Source organism: Chlorocebus sabaeus, chromosome 3, assembly GCF_047675955.1.
Source record: "Chlorocebus sabaeus isolate Y175 chromosome 3, mChlSab1.0.hap1, whole genome shotgun sequence".
Classification (NCBI taxonomy): Eukaryota; Metazoa; Chordata; class Mammalia; order Primates; family Cercopithecidae; genus Chlorocebus; species Chlorocebus sabaeus.
Genome location: NC_132906.1, coordinates 63,397,086 through 63,415,045, shown reverse-complemented (window position 1 = coordinate 63,415,045; position 17,960 = coordinate 63,397,086). Strand labels below are relative to the sequence as shown.

The window sequence follows — 17,960 nt, the reverse complement described above, 5'->3', positions numbered from 1 at the left end:
GGTTATTTCCATGTCTTTTCTACTTTAAATGATGATGCAATTAAAATGGGACAGCAGATATTACTTCAAGATCTATATGTGATTTTCTTTGGATATATAGAAGTGGGATTGCTGGATGATGTGGTAGTTTGATGTTTTAATAGTTGAGGAATCCCTATACTGTTTTTCATAGTGGCTGCACCAATATACATTCCTACCAACAGCACACAGGAGTTCCCTTTTCTCCACATCCTCGCCACCACTTATTATCTGTATTTATCTTTGTTATAATAGCCATTTTAGCGTGAGAGGTGATATTATTGTGATTTTGATTTGCATTTCCATGATGATTGGTGATGCTGAGCATCTTGTCATATACTTTTGAGCCATTTGTATGTCTTCTTTTGGAAAATGTCTATTCAGGTTCTTTGCCCAGTTCTCAATTGGGTCATTGATTCTGTTGTTGTTGCTCTTGTTTTTTGTTTGTTTGTTTGTTTCATTTATTTATGTTTTGCTATTGAGTTGTATGAGTTCCTTTTGTATCTTGAATATTAACCCCTTATCAGATATTTCGTTTGCAAATATTTTCTCTAATTCTGTAGGCTTCATTTTTACGTGTTGATTGTTTCTTTTGCTGTGTTAAAGACTTTTTAGTTTGATGCAATCCACTTGTCTATTTTTGCTTTTGCTGCCTGTACTTCTGGTGTTATGACCAAAAATCTGTTGCCAAGACCAATGTCAATAAGGTTATTGTCTACGTTTTTTCCAGCAATTTTACATTTTCATGTGTTATGTTTAAGCCTTAATAAATTTTAAATTGGCTTTTGAATATGATGCAAGATAAGGTTTCACATTTACTCTTTCACATTTAGATATTCAGTTTTTCCAACACCACTTATTAAAGAGATTATCCTTTTCCTTATGGATAAGGGTGTCTTGGCACCCTTATCCAAGATCAGTTGACAATAAACATATGGATGTATTTCTGGGCTCTCTGTTCTGCTCCTTTGGTCTACAAGTTTCTTTTGTGACTGACAATACTGTTTTGATTACTATAGCTTTCTAATATATTTTGAAATCAGAATATGTCATGTATCCAGCTTTATTTTTCTTGCTCAGGATTGCTTTTGAATTCTTGGTATTTTGTTCTTTTACATGAATTTTAGAGTTGTTTTTCTATTTCTGTTAAGAATGCCACTGGGATTTTGACAGGGATTGCGTTGAAACTAGATCAATGGGTAGTATGGAGATTTTAACAATATTAACTCTTTTTTTAGGGCCACTAACTTTAATAACAATACATATACCATGTTATCACCATGAAATGTAAATATGTAAATTCAGGTTAGACAAGAGCTTTTCACAAGTGCAATAAAGCATTCTATATTATATCAAAGTTAGCGTATAATGTGTGATCAAATCAACTTGCTCACAAATCATTAAGCAATTCCATTATGGGTAATTCGTTTAATGTTTACAACTAAACATTAAACATTCTTATGGAGAAAATAAACAGTGCACACATTTTAAAAGTGTTCTTCATGTACCTTTGCATGAACACTTAAAATGCATATTACTATTTCAATATGACATTTAAAAATTATTCTAACAGAAGCAAATATGTAATTCTGCAATTACAAAAGAACTAAAATAGAACTCATGATTAAATTATTCTTAGGTTTGCAATTGTGATTCTTCAGTAAATACTGCTACTGTGCAGCTCTCCTGTAAACTTTCTAGATTTGCTTTAAACACACACACGCACATATATATACTTGCAACTGTGGGAGGCTTTACAAGTTATATTCCATGCACTTTTTTTACAGAGTTTTAAAAGAGACAACCAGTCCACAACACAGACAGAAGAAAAGGTAGATTAACTGAGGCAAATAGGACTCTTATATAACATCCAAAACAATATTCTTCAGCAAACTGGGGTTTAGGGTTGGTCTGCTATCTTTTTTAGAATGAATTTCATCTTAACAGTTTAAGGAGATGGACACTTTAACACCATCAATTGCATTTAGGTGATGTGTTTCTTTTGTGTTAACTTGACTCCCCTGAATGACCTCGCGAGTAAACTAGTCACTAGTAATTTGGTCACCAGGCAAGTTTAGCCTGCAAGAAAGGAATTCAGTATTCAAAATACCATGTTATAATCTGAACACACTCAAATAGTTTATTTTCAACATTAACATGTAACTTCAACAATGAGATAGATGTCTAACTACAGCAAGTTCCTCCAACAAGATCAAGACAGCATCTCTTCATCTGAGATTTGTGTTTCTCGCAGAATTCCTGATATGTGGAATAGCTCATACCAACAGTCATTGCTCCCAAAACAAAGCCTTGAGCTGCCACCCACATGTGGATCAGATGAAGGGATACTTTAGTCCTGCTTTTCAGTTTGTATAACACATATGCAACAATTGCTGGGAAATCAGCTATTCCAATGGGGACAAATGGTGCCTCATTAGCTTTTCTAACTTTTCGGTCCCTGATCTTCATCATATGAAGAAAGGGAAACATCTGTGTCTGTTGACATAGTAATTGCTTGAAGAATCTCCCTAAAGTGAGAAAACAACAATATTAACTCTTTTAATTCATGAACACTCCATGTCTTTCCTTTTATCTGTGTCTCTTTTAATTTCTTCCATTAGTGTTTTATAGTTTTCAGTGTAACAGTCCTTCACCTCTTTGGATAAGTTTATTCCTAAGTATTTTTGTTGTTGTTAATATTGCAAATGGGACTGTTTTTTGAATTTCTTTTCTGAAAGGTTTGTTGTCAGTGTACATATATTTCACTAAATTGATGTGTTGATTTTGATCATGTAAGTTTACAGAATTTGATTTTTATTTCTAACAGTTTTTTGTTGTTGTTGTTGAGTTCCTAGGGTTCTCTACATATATGATCGTGTCATCTCCAAAAAGAGAGAATTTTACTCTCCTTTCCAATTTGAACGTCTTTTTTTTTTTTTTTTTTTTTTTTCCCTTATCTAACTCCCCTGGTTAGGACTTTCAGTACTATGTTGACTAGAAATGGCAAGACAGAGGCATCTTTGCCTTGTATCAGATCTTAGAGAATAAGTTTTCAGTCTTTGCTCTTTGATTACGACTTTAGCTGTAGGTTTTTCATACATAACCTCAATTATGCTGAGATAAATGCTTTCTATATGTATTTTGTGAAAATTGTGTTAATGTTTCCTTTTTTTAAAGAGGCATAGGTCTGAGAGGAATTTGTATGTGTGTAAAAACACTTTTATTAAGATTTTTTCAGAAACTAAAATGAAATTAATTTAATATGCATACACTTCAGTAAAATACATATCAATATATAAATTACATATTATTCATAAAACATATTATTATATTAGTATTAAGGAATATCTATCTATCCATCTATTCCCCATTCTTCTATCCATCTATAAATGTGAGGCAATATTATCTTGCACTTAACTGTAAGAAGTTCAATGAGGCCGGGCCCGATGGCTCACGCCTGTAATCCCAGCACTTTGGGAGGCTGAGGCGGGCGGATCATGAGGTCAGGAATTCAAGACCAGCCTGGCCGAGATGGTGAAACCCCATCTCTACTAAAAATACAAAAATTACCTGGGTTTGGTGGCGAGCACCTATAATCCCAGCTACTCAGGAGGCTGAGGCAGGAGAATCTCTTTGAACCCAGGAGGTGGAGGTTGCACTGAGCCGAGATCAGGCCACGGCACTCCAGCCTGGGTGAGAAAGCAAAATAAATAAACAAATAAAATCGGGAGGTTGAGGCAGGAGAATCATTTGAACCCTAGAGGCAGAGATTGCGTGAGCCGAGATTGCGCCACTGTACTCCAACCTGGGTAACAGGGCGAGACTCCGTATCAAAAAAAAAAAAAAAAAGTTAAATGAAATTAGACTCCCTAGAGTCAAAACCCACAAATAACCTCTCATATCATCCAGAGTGAAATCCAAAATATGCCACACATGATTTGCCTTCCTCCTACTTCGCTGTCTTCACCTTCTTTTATTTTTAGTGCTTTTACCGCTTTTGCTCTTCCAACCTGACAATTTGCTGATTCTCGAATTCAGTTGCAGAGTTCTTGCCAATGGGCCTTTACAGTTGTTATTTTTGTCGGGAATGCTTTTCTCCACTGTATCTGCAAGGCTCATTTTCTCACCTTCTTTAGGCTCTAAAATCCCATTCTCACTCAAGCCTTTTTTTATAATCCTATTTCAGATTGCGGTCTCCACCTCAGCATTCCCTATTCTCCTTTGTCTAAGCGTGATCACCACCAAGGATGCTGTATATTTTATGTCTAATATGTTATAATGTTCACCTGTTGTCTGTCTTCTTCCGGTAGAATGCTCATTTTAGAAAGGTCACAATTTTGTCTGTTTTTTTCCACTACTGTGTCTCCTGACATAAATTAGTTATTCAAAGAATACTTCTTGAATTGATGAATAAGTGAATAAAAACACAAGGTTCAGTGATAGGCAGGATTTAATTGTTAATTGTCTTAATAGGTCTGTCATACAGCATAACTAAGAAGAGTATATGAGTCATGAGCTTTATTTTTAGTGACTGTTAATTATTTGGTCAATATTAGTCATATAAAATTGGGATAAATTAATTGGATTACAGTTTTTAGATAGTATGCCAATTGATTTATGGAATTAATTACACATGAATGATGATAATTTAAGATTGTATTGATCAGATTTCAATTTTTGTTTCTATTATATTTCCATTTGCTTTTTAAATGTTAGCAGATAAGAAATATGGGAGAACTGGGTTGGTGGACAGGTAGTTAGCTATCACTAGAATGCCATGAGCAACTGAAGTACAATAAATATCTGATCTTTTTCCCTTGGTTCAGGGTGTGTGTGTGTGTGTGTGTGTGAGAGTGTGTGTGTGAGCTTGAATGGGCGAATAGGTTATGTTTCCTTTAAAAACACATTTGATCATTAAAACCTAGAAAAGCTTAATCATAACTAAAGAGAAAAGCTTCACCCTAGGTTGTATAAATAGTACAAATACATGAAATTTCCAAAGGACTTAATGAGAACAAGTTCTTTGGATTCAAATTATTTTAATTAAATAATTATCAAAAGCAGGTATGCAATGGTATTGTAATATAATTTCTAAAAGTTTAATTTTAAATCTCTTTTCTGAAATTTAACTTTTTAATGTTTAAAATATCAGTAAGGAAGATGACTGCTTCCTATCATAGATTTTAGTTCAATGACTGATGAAGGTCCTCCAGAGTTTGTGGCTAAATGAAAGGAGCCAGCCTATGAGCTAGACATGCCGTGATATAGAAAATTTTATTTATTTCAAATTTATAGTATTTTTAATTTATTTCATCTTTTTAAAAGTTGATTCACCCAAATGTTGTCATTTTTAAAGAAAAAAAAGTCCCTTTATAGTATCTATTATTCAGAATTTCAGAGCCATTCTAGCTATTGTTTTTAGTTTACAGACTTCTTTTCTAATGGCCTAGAAATTTTCTGTACTAGGACTTAATTAAGGGCATTGGATGTCCCCAGTGACCTGATAGAAACTTGACTAGAACTTGACTTAGGTTACTTCTAGCATGCAGGAACTCCGACCCTTGAGTTTTCTGTCTCCCTAAATAGCTTTGGCTCATTTCTGGTATCACTCTTGAGAGACCTGAGAGCTCATCCTTCCATAACAATCTACCTTGAGTTCATCACCTGACAATTGCCTTACTGTTATGCTTGATTTCCAAACTCAATTTACTTCTGGACTTCTGGTTTGTTGACCTTCTGCACTTATTCACAATAAACAACTTCTTGTCAGTACACTTCTACAACTCGAGCCCGTATCATTGCTGCTCCTAGCTACCAACCTAACCTGAAAAGTCAGAACAAAAAACACAGAAAACCAGAATGAACTGTCACTTGAGGGATGACAGTCTGGCTGTCCATCAAATGACACTCTAGGATAAAGCCAGTGTATATGTCTGAGATCACAAGGAGGGAAGTGGTGAAATGGACATCCTTTTTATTTCCAGGTGCACAGCGATATCAGGTATCTCAGGTAACAGAGTGTCCAACTTCTGATATCTCTTACCTATTGAATTCCTTTTTTTTTTCACATTTTTATCAAGCTTTCTTTAAACATTGTTGACAATACAGTTGTAATTTAGTTGTTAAATATATTATTTTTTAAAAGTGAGGTGTATACTCTAATCATCATATTCTGATGTTCCTTGACTTGATAAACATTTGCTATATGAATCATTTTTGTGATTAATTGACTGAATTAGTCTGGGTTTACATTACCTGAAATTTGTTATTTTAAAAAATCATATCTGTTCAAAGTTACCAGATGAATCATCTTCATAGAAATAACTGATCAACTCATTCTAAAAGCCACATTTTCAAATATTCATAAGCCACAACAATTCTCATTGTTCATGCCAAGTGTTAAGTATTTTATTTAGTCTGACCCACTCACTGAAATCATGTATCAAAATGGATTGTAAGTATTTTCAAGATTCATCCTTGAAAATGTCGTATTTTAAAATGATTAAGTTTCCTGAAGCTTTATGGAAAAATTTGAGTCTAATTCAGAGAATTTTAGGATATCTATATAAGCACATAGAGTATGTTTGATAAACGACTATATTCACAAGGAAAGATATACCTCCCATGAGGCTTTAATAAAAGAGATAAAGTGTAGCATTTTTGTGTAGTTTTATTTAAAATATGGCATATGAATCATGTATATTATAAATATAGCTTGCAGAAAAAGCTATGGTATACTTACACTAGTAATCAATGTGGTTGAATTGATTTTAATAGTCTCTGCACATTCAGTTAGACACGAAACATGCAAGTTTAAATTAATAAGTTCAGAAAAAAAGTTGTCTCATGTATGCTTCTTTTCTTTAGATATTACTATATTTCAGAAAGATGAGTACTTTATTTCACTCAGTAGAGAGGTTAATTAAGTAAACTTAATGAATAATAAATGAACTGCTTTCATTTAGAAGTCTGCTTTTATATGTTTAGAAAATTAAAGAAATATTTTAATGTTATATTTTATTTGTTCTTTCTGTGCCCAGATGAATACCTGTGCTGTGCATGTACCATAAAAAGCATGATAAGGCAGAATTCTCTGTCCACAAGGCAGACATTATTTAACTAGAATAGCAGCATAAACAATGGGGATGGAGGAGAAGCTGGTTTAGTGGCTGAGAAATCTGGTAGTACTATTGGTAATGTCCTGGATTAAAATTGTGAAGATTTGTCTCATTCAGAGGAAATGGTCACTTTTAAAACTTGGTAATTGTTTTAAATCTACATGGAAAATCCAGTTGTAAGACAGAACATTCTAACCACCAGATAGAAAGTTATGTAGATAGGGCATCCTTGCCCATTATCACAGAAAATCATATATAGAATGTGTAGCAATTGCTCATCATCAAACAAATTATGAAAATACTAATTTTTAAAATTGATCTTTCAAAAAGAAACAGTCATGTTAGATGTCTTTCGTTAACAGGGTTTAAACATTTGTAATAATTTTGTGGCATTTTTTCTTAGTAATACATTAATGTTGCATTTGTTTTCAGAAAGTACAAAGAATTTATTTTTTATTAAAAATTTTAAACAGACAATTTTATTATCATGAAACTGCAAACAAAATGGCAACATTTTACTAAGATGACTGAATAATATATCACATTGGATATGAAAAAGTTGTTATGATATAAGTAAATTAAATAGGACACAATATAGCTGTAATTTATACTCACTTCAATTTAGAATTCTCATGGTTCCCAGGAAGCAAACTGAGTGATCCATAATTGCATCTTAAATTAAACTTTTTGCAGTGATTAACCACTCTAGCACTGCTTGTTTCATGCATATACAATTTTTATATTATCAAAAGTGTTTTCTTTCAGAAATGTTAAAGACTAGTTATTATTTCTCTGTTTTATAGAAGTGTTTAAAAACAATTTGTGAATGCACTTAGAAAAAGGCTAACAGATATTTTCTTCAAGTTGTATCCAAATGAGCAGAGCTTACTACAGAAGTAGATGCTTTAGCTACAGAGTAGGGAACCTGTGGTTTAAATCTAAAGGATTATAATGTGGCACATTTATTTGAAGAAATCTTCTTTGATCCTCTAACACAAAAAGACAATGTGAGAATTAAAGAGCAAAGAACAAAAGCTGAACTGTGAATTTGATGACTCCCCATGTTTGCATCCAAAAAGCTATGAAAAGCATTGATTGGAAATTAACTTCAAACCACATTTGCTTCTTAGAAAAATAAAAGTTTTAATGTTAAGTTGTAGACCATTGACATGTGAATAAATTATAAAGAGATAAAAGGATGGTGATTTGCTTCATTGCTGTGATTATAAATAATCAAGGTTTTGCTTTAAGAAAATGATATCAAGTTCTGCAATGTTAGCATTTCTATGAATCTTTTTTTTTCTTTCTTACTTTCAATGAGTCTCATCATATTAAGTAGAACTTTTGCTATAGATGAAAAATGAAGCCAGTGTTGACACAGTTGGGAATAAAAATTATCTCCTTAAATATCCTCTTTCCAGCAGTCAAGATATCCAGTTTTCTCACAATTCTGTAGATGGCTGAAAATTAAATTTTTATAAATACCAATTGCAAACTGCATAAGAACAAATGAAATTAATGCAATGGTTTAAAATTATAGATATATGATAAGACATTTTTGAAGTGTGTTCGCATGGTTCAAAATTAAATTTAAAAAGAGGAAAAATAGGCAAAAGCAGTGGTATTTAAGGGGGAAAGAGATATAAAAATCAATGAGGAACAGCCAAACATGAGGTGTGGGAGGAGCTACATAAGTCGGATCTAACTTTCCAAATAAGTAATGTCTTCCTTTTCATAGTATTGAATGCAAATAAAGCATTGAATCAGGAGATATCAGTACTGTCCACTTACATCTAGAAATTCATATCTGTGGAGCTCTATTTTTCAAAAATCATTGAACTGTTGCAGATCAGAAAATGTTGGTTTGTGTCTTTAAACAATTGGATATACAGTTACCTAAATTATGAATGCAAATGAAAAGTTCTTAGGGAAATTAAAAGTGCTACTCCAGTGAACACAAGAATTATAAGAAAATAAGATGGCCTTATTGCTAATATAGAGAAAAGTTTGAGTTGTCTGGATAGATCAAACCAGCCACAGTATTTCCTTAAGCCAAAGCCTCATCCAGAGAAACATCTTATGTCTCTGCAATTCTGTGAAGGCTGAAAGAGGTGAGCTGCAGAAGAAAAGTTTGAAGCTAGCAGAGGTTAGTTCATGAAGTTTAAGGAAGGAGCCATCTTCATAATATAAAAGTGCAAGGTGAAGCAACAGTGCTGATATAGAAGGTATAGCAAATTACTTAGATCCAGCTAACATAATTGATGAAAGCGGCTACGCTAAACGACAAATTTTCAAGGTAGACAAATAGCCTTGTATTGAAAGAAGATGCCATATAGGACTTTCACGAGTGTATATACAAAAGGTAGCATGCTGTAGATACTATTTTACACATTTCTTTTTTCTATTTAACCGTATATCCTGAGAATCCCTCCATATCAATTCATAGGCATCATTGTGATCATTTTTCATCTTTATTATTAATGTATAGTGGTATGTATCACAATCAAAAAATTTGGCTATATAATTCTGTAATTTCGTGAGGTTACCACTGGTTTGTATTAGTTGATCTTCTTTTTTTTAATTTTCATTTTTAGCTTTTTGGGCAGGGGCCATGCTAATTTTCTTTGCATCCTTCCAATTTTAGTATATGTGCTACAGAGGCAAGCACATTGATCTTATTGAAACAAATCTTCTATTAATGCTGTGGAAACAAAAAGTATAGATCAGTACATTTTGATTGTTATCAGAAACTCAATGTTATGTTTATATTTGAGAGCTGGACCTATCAATTTATGAGATGTGTGCTAAACTGGACTCGATATTAATGCCTTCCTAAGGTTTTCTCTTAAAACTTTTAACACTTTTTGTTGTATCTGCTAGAGTTCTATTTAATCTATAGTGTGTTTTCATCATAATCACTATGGTTCACACTCTAAAAAAATACAAGATCTTCTTTGACTAAGTTAATATTTTTGTTCTAACTTTAACATTATCTAGCATGTATTATCTAAGTATACTTTTGCTTTGCAATTATTGGACACATTTTTTTCTCCATATTATTGCCTTAAACTTTCAAAGCAGATATGTTCTACATTTATTTTCTGTAAATAGCGTACATGTAGATATTAATTTTTGACCCAGGGTAATGGTTTTCTCAGTATAGTAGTATCAAAATAATCTACTTGGTCTTAGTTCTGTTTTTTTATGCTTTTCATTTGCTGTTGTTCCTTTTTGTTGCTGATTGTTTTTCTCTAAGTTTCTCATAAGCATATGTTTTTATATTACTGTATTTGTTGCAAATGTACAGTTTCATACTATTTTAAAAATGTATTACCTTAAAATCTAAGTTCAAAAATGTCCATATTTCTTAAATAACCCAGTTAAGGAAATAAAGTATATACTGACACATACCAAGGTAGATTAACAAAATTCAATTTTATTATTTCTGTGTACTGATTTTCTAAGAATTGTCTACATTATGTCAACATATCACAATTAAGGAATGTTACACTAGTATTGCTATTACTATTACTATTTTATAGCTTTTGTTTTAGTTATATTTATAGTTGACTTATTTCATAACTATTTTTATAATTGTCTACATGTGATTTTACATGAACTGATTTCATAATTCATTGAAAAAATGTATTCTATGACTATCACTTTCTAAAGTTCTTATTGTGATCCAGCTCTTATATTGTAATGTAAATGTAAAACTTTTACATTACATTAAATGTAAATGTCTTTACAATGTAAAACTGCCTTTTACATTGGGGCATATGCCTGCAGCCACTCCTGTAGACACACACTTAATATTTTGTTTGTTTGGCTTCTTCCCATATTAGTTAGTTTTCTTGTGTAGAAGTGCTTGGTTAACAATCCAATCCTTCAAGAAACATAGTGATTTACCATTTTATCTTCCAAAGTTTAATATTATCAATACAAATTCGGAGGCCTCCATGGTTTTTCATTCTATGTAGAAGGAGTTTTTATTTTTCTGCCTTTTTTTCTTTACTTCTTGAAATTCAAAAAAGTTAACCATACTATACCTCTTCCTTATATTGCCTGATCCGTACCAAACTTTGAAAGTCACAGACTGTTTCAAGATAGTTTTGTCATATTTTAAATGTGATTATTGCCTCTGTTACTACTTCTGATTCACATGATGTAGGCCATTTCTCATAACGTCTACTTGAGGATGTATGACTTTATATATTATTTTTCATCTGTTTTGTTCTTTATCATTATACTATTATCAGAGCAAATTGAAATGTGTTGTCCCACATTTATCATCTGATACTTTACATAATTGATTCTGAACCTTAATATTTCTAATAAAATTCTGATATTTGTATTTCTTTAAAATTTTCATGGATCTCAATAAACTCTTTTTATACTACCCACGTACTTTTAGCATCCAAATTTACATAAAATTTTAAAGTATACATAGATGCTTGCTAAAGTTTATACACCACATTCCTGTGATCTTTGTTTCAAAAGTGCATTGTACTTCATACCTCGAGTTCTATATTCTTCTTTGTTTATGTTGCTAAATTTTCATGTCTCTTTTCTTTCTCCTTTCATGTACGTATTTGTTTAAAGACCAGTGACAGGTTTAGTATTGGCATTTGCCATAACCTAGGTAGATCCTTCTTCCTTAGCCCTTCTTTCTCAATATGAAATAGGCTGTTAGGATCCTCTGTTCACACATTACACAGAAGAGTTGATTGAAGAAAATACATGTTATTACTTCAGAGGTTTGAGAATCTAACTGATAATAGGAGTTTCTAAGATCTAATGGAAACCCCAGCATGAAAAATACTTTCAGTGGTTATTTGTCTATGCCTGAATAATCCTTGACTCACTCTCTATTTTTCTGAATTGGGATTTCTGTTTCTTTTGTTACATATCTGATGTGTCAGTGATTGGGTTCAAGGTCTTTTAGATATCTTCTACACAGTTAATAAAAATATTGAAAGAGTCACTTTTTTATTGAGTCTGAAATTGATACATGTAGTCTAAAAATTGTAGCCTGACCTGTCCCTTCTGAACTCAGATAACAGATTGGGACTGAAGTCTTGCCAGATAATCAGAAGGCACTGTGCTGATCTAAAGTACCTAACAGTGCTAAGGACACAACAATCAGTCAATAATTTGGGTTAAATTGAATAATTTATTGTGCTACAAGCACAGTAAATTTGCAACTAAAGCAGTAAGCAATCTCTTAATTTGCCTTCTGTTTAGTTTCAGCTTCTATAGACAAAACAGTTCTTCCAACTCTTTACCTAGTTTCTAAGAATATTTGTTTATCGACAGTTTAAGCTCTGTTCACTTACTCCATTTTCATTAAAAATGTAGAAAATTTTATTACATTCTTATTATAGAATATATGTCTGATAGGATCATCTTGATTTGGCAGTTTAATGAAAAATGAGTTGGTAAGTTTTCTATTGTTTTCATATAAAGGGATATTGGCTAGTATTAAGTAGATGAAATGTTTTTATTCAAACAAATATTCATGTTTGTTACTGCATGTAAGTTTGCAAACCTTACTGTAAAACTTAATGTTTATTTTAAAACACATGTATACACCCTTACAGCGACCACACTAGTCAAGATATAGAATGATATGGAACATCTGCGAAACTTCTTTCATGCCAACTCCATTCCAGAGTTAACCATAATTCAGTTTTCTAACATAGTAAGTAAAATTTGCGGCCGGGCGCGATGGCTCAAGCCTGTAATCCCAGGACTTTGGGAGGCTGAGACGGGCGGGTCACTAGGTCAGGAGATCGAGACCATCCTGGCTAACCTGGTGAAACCCCATCTCTACAAAAAAATACAAAAAACTAGCCGAGTGAGGTGGCGGGCGCCTGTAGTCTCAGCTACTCGGGAAGCTGAGGCAGGAAAATAGCGTAAACCCAGGAGGCAGAGCTTGCAGTGAGCTGAGATCTGGCCAGTGCACTCCAGCCTGGGCGACAGAGCGAGACTCCGTCTCAAAAAAAAAAAAAAAGAAAAAAAGTCTGCTTTTGAATTTTACATAACATAAGTCATAAAGTTTCTTGTGTGTCTAGCTTATTTTGCCAATTTATCAATAAAACTTTTTTTAATTGTTAAGTGATTCAAATAATGGTTTCTATTATCAAGCTAATTTTCATTATATGAATATAATAGGATTTATTTATACATTCAGCTATGATGGACTATTTTTTTCTAGTTTAGATATATAATGAATTAAGCATCAACGCTCTGGTCAATGTCCTTTGTTGAACACATGTAAGTATTTCTATTTAAGACTAAAAGGTCTGGGTCATAGAAAATGCATCATTCAAATTTAGGAGATACTGCAAAACATTTTTCTAATTTTTTTTTTCTAACTTCCCCTTTCATCAATAGGACCTGAAGAGTTCAAGTTGCTCCATATGTTTTTGATGCTTGATTGTTATAGTACTTTAAAAAGAAAAAGAAAGTAATGGTAGATATGCTGCTGGCATATGTCTCATTGTGTTTAGATTTGCACTTTGATGACTGATAACTTTGAACATCTTTTGGTAAGCTTAGGACCTGTTGGGAAGACACTTAGATGAACACCTGTTCAAACCCTTTGCCCATTTTTTATTGAGCTCTTTGTCTTCTTTTACTTATTATTTTGAAAAAGTTTTTAAATACTTTCTGAGAAAAATTAAATATCAAATATTACGTTGTCTATATTTCTTTAATCTTCTGACTTGACTCTTCGCAGTCTTAATATGCCGTTTGATGTCTAGACCTACTCACTTTAAAATGGTCCAATTTACTGGTAGTTGTTTTTTTGTATAGTGCTTTTTTTTTCTGTTCAAGTAAAAAGGGTGCCACTGGCAAGTTCCTTATAATATTACCCTTTGTTATCTTCTAAAAGCTTTATTGATCTAATTTTATATTTAGATGTAAATCCAAGGTCAGGCGCAGTGGCTCACATCTGTAATCCCAGCACTTTGGGAAGCAGAGGTGGGCAGAAAACCTGAGATCGGGAGTTCAAGACCAACCTGACCAACATGGAGAAACCCCGTCTCTACTAAAAAACAATTTTAGCCGGGCTTGGTGGCGCATGACTGTAATCCCAGCTACTCAGGAGACTGTGGCAGGATCGCTTGAACCCGGGAGGCAGAGGTTGCAGTGAGCCGAGATCGCACCATTGCACTACAGTCTGGCCAACAAGAGTGAAACTCTGTCTCAAAAAAAAAAAAAAAAAAAAAGATATAAGTCCATCTGGAAACACTTTTCTGTGTACCATGTTAATTAGGGAAATATATATATATTTTTGGTCTTTTGTTTGTTTACCTTAAGTATACCAAATTGATCCAATATCCTCATATATATTTGTAACATTAAATCTATTGGAAATAAAAAGAAAGCTAAGGATGTCTTAGTAGAATAAGATTTTTAAATATGAAAAATAATTAGATGGGCATGGTGGCCCAAGCCTGTAATCCCAGCACTTTGGGAGGTCAACGCAGACGGATCACCTGAGGTCAGGAGTTCAAGACCAGCCTGGCCAACATGGTGAAATCACGTCTCTACTAAAAATACAAAAATTAGCCGAGTGTGGCTGTGCTGTACCTATAATCCCAGCTACTCGGGAGGCTGAGGCAGGAGAATCGCTTGAGTATGGGAGGTGGAGGATGCAGCGAGCCTAGATCAATCGCACCACTGCTCTCCAGCCTGGGCAACAGATTGAGACTTTGAGAGAGAGAGAGAGAGAGAGAGAGAGAGAGAGAGAGAGAGAGAAAGAAAGAAAGAAAGAGAGAGAGAGAAAGAAAGAGAGAGAGAGAGAAAGAAAGAAAGAAAGAAAGAAAGAAAGAAAGAAAGAAAGAGAAAGAAAGAAAGAAAGAAAGAAAGAAAGAAAGAAAGAAAGAAAGAAAGAAAGAAAGAAAGAAAGAAAGAAAGAAAGAAAGAAAGAAAGGAAGGAAGGAAGGAAGGAAGGAAGGAAGGAAGAAAGGAGGGAGGGAGGGAGGGAAGGAAGGGAAAGAAAGAAAATTTAAATAGTAGAAATATTCAGCAGCAAGTCTGATAGCTAATTTAACTTTTCAAATACCATAAGTTGAAATGGCATTTCAAGATTTCTTCAAGAACTGAAAAATCTGTGATTTTTATTGGTGACAATTTCCAAGTACTGCTAGTACTAAATCTATTTGCTGCCTATATTCATATGTGAAAGGAATAATAAACCTTGCTTAGAGATTAGCAGAGGTTAAATTGTAATTTTTTCCCACTCAAGTCCATGAGTCCCTTTAATTTGATATCCTAGAATTCAAGTTAAAAATCACAGATTTATTGAAAATAACACTTCTGCTTCAAGCCATGGCGGTGTCATTGCCGTACTTTGTTATACAATTGGTGATCACGTATATATTAGGTTGTTTTTTCTATCTTGTTACATACCTGTATCTATGTATTCTTTCACTAGTAAGACAGTTCTTTAATTACTGCATCTTAACCAAAGGACTTGAAATTTGGCAGTGTAAATATTAAGCTTTATTGGTCTTCAAAAGTATTTTGGCAATCTTAGCCATTTTGACTTTTATGTACATTTAAAATGATTTTGAAAAAACTGCCACTGTTTTCATTAGGTTTTGTTCAACAGATCATTTCAGGAAGCCTTGACAATATAGAGTTTTTGATCTAAAGTGTAAAATTTTCATCTTGTTATTTATAATTTTAAAGTCACTCAATTATGTTTTACAGTTTTCCATATAAAGGCAATGTAAATTTTTATGCTTCTAATGATATGATCAATGGCTTATCTGATTTTTCTAAAATATGAAAATACAATTAATTTTTTGTATATTAACTTTTAATCAAACAACTAATACAATTATTTTAAATTTTTATAGATTGTCTTCATTTTCCTTTGGAGATTTTAACTGAATGTGGATAGTTTAATTTATTCCATTTCAATATTTATATGTGTCTTTTATTTGCTATCCTAACTGCATTGTTGACTAGAATTGGTGGTAGTGGACATGTTTATGTAATTTATCTCAGAGGAAAGATTTGCAGGTTTCAATCACTGATGCTAGTTTTGCCTTATTAGCTATTGGTTATACTTCATCAGATTTAAAAAGTTCAATTTTATTTTCAGTTTTCTGAGATATTTAATCATGAGTAAACCAATTTTTGATTTATCATGATTTTTGTCAAATGTCTTTGCATTTATTGATAGATTTCCCTTTATTTTGTGGGTATACTAAAATTTATTGACTTTTTGAAAATTAAATGAAAAATGAATTGGGATAAATTCACCTTAATCATGATATATAATCTTTTTATGTTCTACTTTATTTAATTTGCTAAAACTTCTATAGACATTTGTGCATCTGATTTCAAGTAAAATGCTAAGAAATAATTTTTCTTTTCTTACAGTGTTTTTATTGTTTTAGTCATTATTACACTTACCTCTTAAAGAAAATTAAGAGATGCTTTATTTTTTAATTTGTATTCTCTAGAGAGTTTAAGATGGGTGTTAATTCTTTCTTAAAGTGTTGGTAAATATAACTGATTAAACTATCTGTGTTTGGAGTTTTCTTTCTGGAAAAAATATAGAAGTTCACTTTGTTTATTTCTTTATTTTTAAATTTTTACCTCTGTGAATTTTAGTAGGTTAGCCTCACTCTGTAGTTCAGGATCTTTCTGAACAACTCCTAGTGTCCGTGGAACTCCAAAATGCCAGTCTCTGTCTTCTAGTTAGAACAAATATTTTGTGTTTCTAGACTACCATGTTCCTCTTAAAGTAAGGTAAAAGGGCAATTGCCCTATTTGATGTGCAAATAAGAAAAAAAAAAAAAACAACTTACCCAACGAAAGAGTCAAAGAGACTAATTTGAAAATCTTAACATACTGCATTTCCATTTTCTCTGTTCTTTTGACCACTAAAGTTCAGGTTGCCTGAATTATATAATGAAGAATTCAAGCAGTTGTTTTATGTTCTTTATCCAGCTTTCATAGTTGCTTTCAGTAGGAGGTTAGCAAAGTAAAAGTTACCCAAACGGGGCTGGAATTTGAAGTCCCAAAATTGGTTTTCATGCATTGTTATTCTGATGAAGGCTTCTATTCTCATTATCTCATTTTCTATTCTTATAACTCATTAATATTTATGGCTATCAACATGAAAGATTTTCTTTGAAAAAGCAATTAAATGCTGTGCTTATTTTTAAAGCCCTTATCCAAGATCTTATTTTTTCAGAGCCCAAGAAAGTAGAAACAATATATTAAACTTAGTCCGCTCTTACTTTATCCTCTTGCCAACAACAACAAATGGCTTCAGAACTAGCTCCATCAATATATATACACATCCCATTAAAATTTTTTCTTTCTTTCCCGTATTTTTCAACATGGCTGAAAACTCTATGTACCATGAATCTTTATGTACAAGTAAAACAGCAGTATTTATTAAGTTTAGTGCACAAGAGAAAAAAGGAGAGAGGATTGGCAGCAAATTGATATCTCCCTGAAGCCGTATCACTGCTCAGCGGATTGTGTTCCTAGGACCTGTAAATCACGTCTCAGGATGTGTGTCTGGTCACATCTGAGATTTTAATAAATCTGTTCAATCATGGCTTGTCAATATTGGGCCCAGTTTTTTCCTATTAGTTGGTTTTTTTAATGAAAGCTAATTTTAGAGTCAATTTGGGCTGAAAGCATCATTAAAACATGCAAGATGCAAACTGCAAGAAACTTCCCTCTCTACTGGGCATTCATATCCTTATAATATGGAGAGGCCATTACTCCCCTAACTGCTAGTCATTAGAAGGTTATACACTCATGACTGGGAAATTGTATGTAATG

At 32.7% G+C, this 17,960-nt stretch overlaps 1 non-coding gene and 1 pseudogene across 1 annotated transcript; both read right to left on the bottom strand.

Annotated features, from left to right (window-relative positions):
- Positions 1–2,202: 2,202 nt before the first annotated feature.
- Positions 2,203–7,860, bottom strand: LOC119627516 (HIG1 domain family member 1A, mitochondrial pseudogene; annotated as a pseudogene).
- Positions 7,861–9,695: 1,835 nt separating this feature from the next.
- Positions 9,696–9,804, bottom strand: LOC119627591 (U6 spliceosomal RNA). Its single transcript, XR_005243790.1, has one exon. It is a non-coding gene; the product is annotated as a U6 spliceosomal RNA (small nuclear RNA).
- Positions 9,805–17,960: the final 8,156 nt, after the last annotated feature.